Below are 6,000 nucleotides of genomic sequence, written 5' to 3'. Positions count from 1 at the left end.
TCGGAAGGCTGAGGCGGAAGGATCGCGGGAGGCCGGCAGGTCGAGGCTGCGGTGGCCGGGAGCGGCCACTGCAGTCCAGTCTGGGCAACGGAGTGAGACTCCAACTTAAATAAATAAATAGATAAATAAATAAATAAATTTCCTTGAAAATAACCTGTTTTCTACTTCTTTTGGAGAATACTCCCGTTAGGCTAACTTTACTCAGTGATAACAATTCCTCATTCAGATATGCAATAATATGAGGCATAATGTTGCAGAAACTCCATAGTACAAACAACAGAGGCAGTTCAAACCCAGAGAACAGACAAGAGTGAGGCCTGAAACTACATTGGCTGTGGGATTTAAAAAACCAGACAAAGGTAGAAAAAGGAAGAGCAGAGGAGAAAGCAATCTAGGTCCTGAGTGTATATATGCTTGGAACCAGCCAATTCTCTTCATTTTATTTCATCATAATCAATATTTTCAGAAGTAACTTTGTACCATGTTACTTAAGTCTTCATTTTGTGCCTTTTATTCTGGAGTGTTCATTCTTCATGAATGATTTCCAGATTTCAGCACTTTCATTGTATCTTCCAAAGTAGGTGTAATTTTTATATGCAAACATGTATTGATCCTTCTCGAAAATCAATTCTAGTTTAGTAAAGGGCTTCACTTTCATTTTTTCTTCAATGGAATTATTATTCCTATATCATCTTCAGCTGTCAACCACTTTTTATATGATACAACAGACTCATTGCTTTACATGCCTGATGATATTTTGTATAAAAGGTATATATGGGAAGTTCATGTGCTCCCAATAAAAAAACAATGAGGGCACATGGCTCTACAGAACACGTTTGCTTTGGGTTTGTAATTATTTTTCCATAATAAAGTCATATAGTGCAGTAAAGATTAAGTAACATTTATTTATACATATAAAAATCTTCAATAAAAAATAATAAAATTATGTGAAAGTAAATGCATATTTCAGCAAAAGAAATGTATATCAATTACAATAATATTGCATTTTATTTTTCCCATTATCAACTATTGAAATTGATGGCTTTTTTTTCTGTTCTCCCTTACCTGAAATTGGGTAATTCAGTAATACTTAATTCTTTTTAAGGGTTCTTGAACATCTCTTGGTAAAGGTCAGAATAATTAATTTGTATTATCAAGAAATAGCTTACTCTTATTGGCCATTGATAACTTTTTTGACACGCAGATACATTAATCAGTGAAGATGTCCCATTGCAACCTTTATACTTAATGATAAGATGTTGAGATTGTACCTTTTCTTTATATTTAAAATACTAATAATTACCTGGGTGTGGTAGCTTATACCTGTAATTCCAGCACTTTGGGAGATGGAGGGGAGAGGATTGCCTGAGCCCAGGGATTTGAGATCAGCTTGGGCACCTTGGTGAAATCTCGTCTCTACAATAAATAAAAATATTAACTGGCTGGTGGTGTGTGCCTGTAGTCCCAGCTACTTGGAAGGCTGAGGCAGAAAGATCTCCTGAGCCCAACAGGTCAAAGCTGCAGTGACTGTGAGCATGACACTGCACTCCAGCCTAGGCAACAGAGTGAGACTCTGACTCAAAAATAAATAAAGAAATAAATAAAATATTAACTATTCTCAAAGTAGGAATCTTAGCATACATTTAGACATCTTATACTTTCACAAACATAGTTGTATTAGTCAAGGTTCTTCAGAGAACTTATATGATAGACATAAATAGATAGATTATAGATATAAAAATAGATATCATGAATTGGTTCATGTGATTATGGAGGCTGAGAAGTTCCACAATCTGCTGCTTGCAATATAATAACACATAAAAGCCTGTGGTATAATTCTTCTGCAGTCGAAGGCCTAAATACCAGGAAAGTTGATAGTGTAAATCCTAGTCCAAGAGCAAGAAAAGACTGATGTCCCAGTATAAGCAGGTAGGCAGAGGGGAAGGAGTGGGGTCTTCTCTTCTCCATATTTTGTTCTGCTCAGGCCCTCAACAGATTAGATGATGCCCATCCACACTGAGGAGGATAATCTTCTTTACTGAGTCATTGATTCAAATCTTAACTTATTCAGAGACACCCTCACAGACACTCCATGGTCTAGTCAAGTTGACACATAGCCTATTTAGAAAAGCACTGCCTCCACTGTAACATATTCTCATACAAATGGGAAAAAATATACATTTTCCTTCCCTTCCTATATGATTTTCATGCATTCATACATGTGCCTATTTTTTGGGAAAAAAACATTATTAAGTATCTCTGCTGCTTACTTGGACTAAAGAAACAATTAAGACCCAATTTCTGTTCTCAAAAAGTTTCACATGAGACAATGAAACAGAATAAAGCTAATTGAACTACTTCACATAGAAATTAAATTTATATCCTAGACCTCATCTGCATCCTGCTCTTCAAAAAAGAAAAAGAAATAAAAATCACCAGCAAGAAAGTCATCGATAACATTTTACACAATTTATTGTTGCAGATCATAGAGAGGAACACAACGAGATGCCATCTGGATATAAACGCCTCCTGAGAATAAGCACTGATTCTGATTTCCTACAATAATGACTCATAGAGTAAAAATCCAGGTTTAATACAAAACTTCATTCAGTTAACAGGGGAAACTTCAAACTCACTCCTTTGTAAGAAATCTGTTCACCTAGATACCACAAAGCTGTCGAAAAACCTATTGGTCACCAAAAAATGCGTCCTCAACACCAAAAAACCAGGTAATTGTATTAAATGAAGCAGTAGTGGCCTCTAATAAAGTCTGCTCCCAAATTCCAGTGTTAAAAAACATATTAAGATTGACATATATGTTCTGCATGAATTTTGATACTATATTTTTTACATATCATAGGTATTGGGAGCAGGATGGCTGAACTGGGTGCATACTGTGTTTTAATTTGACCTGCCATGAGCATTCAAAATAGGAATAATAAAAAACACCCTGCCTTTAGAAATATATGTTTATTGTATTAAAAAAAGAAAGGGAATGCTGAATCTGATCTTTTTTATGTATTATAAAGGTATTGTTCAAATCACCTTTCTGACACATTTGTCTATATTGATTAGATGCTGTTAGACTGACATTGTCTGACCTGTCTAAATCCATCAATATCTGGGCTCTTGATGCCTGATTCTCAGGGTACCTTAGCTCCTAGCCCTAAATATGAATATTATTCATGCTTTTCTTGCTAAAGAGATCAATAATTATGTGCATATTAAATTTGCATTATTGTTGTTGTTAATGGTGCCCTTTAGCTGGCCAGAGATTACATTCTTTTGCTTAGGCTGCCATAGACAATAAACATTTCATTAGCAACACTTAGAATGTACTCACAGGATACCATATCCCCAAGGGTGTAAATGCGAATTATAGGAAACCTGTTTAGTGTTAGGGTAAGTACATATTCCCTATAGTTTTCATTGTATTTCCATTCTGGGTGCCACAAACCCTCCCAGTAAATATGTTTTGCCCACTTAAAAACTGCTTTGTGGGGATGGCATGTCTTAATTGTTCCCAAGACAATGCGTAATGCACTACTGTGATGGGCCTTCAGTTAAACTAATAGGCAGGCAAGTTGCCTCCTGGCTTCAGCAGATTTTAAAGCACTAATGAAACACATTGTATTAAACAAAAACAAGAAAAATCAACAACAACAAAAACTTGTTATAAGGAGAAGAAAAATAAGATTTCGGAAGAGGCTTCCTAGTTTCTATAAATAAAAATAGACTGAAAATGTATTTTACTGACTGATTTTAGAGCTTCTATTGTCTTCTATACATAATATATTTTAGATACATGAACAGAGAAATTTTGGTGCCAAATTTTCCAAAGCAACTAATTTGTACATAAAAATTATGCAGAGGAAGATGAAATCAGCTAGTTGCCCTTACAAATCAGGCAGTTGTGCATGTAAAACAGGTAATGGGATATTTTGCACCAGCAATTACCTTTCTTGCACCTGTGAGTGCCTGTTTTGCATATGCAAGTATGTCCCTGTTTATTGCATTTAAAGCTGCCACCTCAGCTTCTTTGAGTAAACTTTATGTTTTTACTAAATGTCATTCCAAAACAAAAATAAGGGGCATTTCTGGGGTGGGTTTATGTATATGTGTGCCCATGTATGCCTGTGTGTATGCTTTTAAAATAACTGTAAAATTGATGCTAACTTCATTTGGTTTTAACTACTGTACCTTGCAGGGCTGTGTTCAGTGATATAAAATATTTCATTTTGGTTTTATGACATAAACGTCTAAATGTCCTGCTGCTGTGATGTATCAATCAAATCAAAGGTTCAAATTTAATACTATCCAGGTGCCAGGATGATAGGGAAAATGATACTTCAGTTCACAGTCAACCGATACAGAATGTCTTCACAGTCAATAACAGACTTCTGCATATACCGCTTGTAGATCCATTACTTCAGGGTTCATAAAGTGGAATGCAGCACTTCTGACAATGCCGTAGGATTCTCCCCCCCTTATCTACATATTTTTAAAAATTGTTACTTGCATGGAAAAGGGAAAATACTAAATTCACTTTTCATAGGATCGTTTTAGATAGGCATTATAAGCAATTAAAATCCACAGTGTTTCAAGGACACTTCACAGCTTTTCAACAAGCTGAAGCAAACCCCTGAATTCATTTTTATAATCCCACTGCATATAGTTGCGAGTCATTCTGAAGCTATCAAACTGAATGCTTGAATACTTCTTACTGGCCTATTATTTATCATTAAATATCCAAGAGGGTGTAAAAGACATGATCAGTCCATCAGACCACACCACTAGGCACATGTCTAGGAAGCAAAATTTCAAGCAAAAGTATCCAATTGGATTTTATTGCACACCAATTTTATGGTAAATAGCATACTATATTTGTCGATCTTCATTCCAGGCAACTACATGACAAAAGTTTATGATCATGAGTAGATTTCAGATCTACAAGTGAGGCTGTTTCAGAATTAGAGAATAGAAAGTCTTGTTTCTCTCTTGAAGATCTAGAGGGGGGACTCAGAAATTGTGACAGGATTACCTAATGATACAGAACGACTAGCCCTTCTATAAGGACAAATTTTGCTAGACACATTGTCATGTATTAGATAAGGTGAGGATGAAAGATATAATACTGTAACTTAGAAGTCAGCTACTTAGAGGCCAAGTGTATTATAAACTTGAAATCACCACATAACAAAAGAAAAGGAAACAAAAGGAGCAGAGTTTTTTTGCTTTTGTTTTTGTTTTCCAACCAAATTTAGTCCTTTGACCAAGAAGAAAAGATAAGACATAGGTAGCCTTAGAGGTTAAATAAATAATAATGTTCTACAAGTACAGATCATTCCTCCAAAGCAAAGGTCAGCAAAGTCTTTCTATAAAGGGCCAGATAGCAAACATTTTAGACTTTGCAGGCCATATGGTGTCTGTTGCAGCAATTCAGTTCTGCCATTGTAGCAAAACAGCACCCATAGATAATACGTAAATGAAATGGGTGTGTCTGTGCTCAATATAATTTTATTTACAAGAACAGGCAGTGGGCCAAATTTGGCTCACAGGCTGTCTCTGCTGACAGCTGATCTAAGTGAAAAACAAACAGACACTCAAAAAAAGTTTAAACAAAATCAATATTATAAAGGTAACAGGAAATCTTTGCCAATGTCAATATTCATATCCTCTTTCTTCAAGACGTCCTTCTGGAGGTGTTTATGGCTATAGTCATGTGTGAGGTCATTAACTCAAGGTTTCTCTTTCTTTCCTTCTCAAGATTATATCCTTTATCCCAATTGTTACCACCAAACAATGTGTGTGTGTGTGTGTGTGTGTGTGTGTGTGTGTGTTTTAGGGGGTTGGGAGAGAGGAAGGGTCATTTAAGAGGACACCTCAGGGCCGGGTGCAATGGCTCTTGCCTATAATCCCAACACTTTGAGAGGTCGAAGTGAGAGAATTGCCTGAGGCCACGGGTTCAAGACCAGCCTGGGCAATTTGTCAAGACCTCAT

The sequence above is a fragment of the Carlito syrichta genome, unplaced genomic scaffold (genome assembly GCF_000164805.1).
Source record: "Carlito syrichta isolate Samal-C Ts95f unplaced genomic scaffold, Tarsius_syrichta-2.0.1 Scaffold302096, whole genome shotgun sequence".
Taxonomy (NCBI): Eukaryota; Metazoa; Chordata; class Mammalia; order Primates; family Tarsiidae; genus Carlito; species Carlito syrichta.
This window is presented reverse-complemented; position numbering follows the sequence as displayed.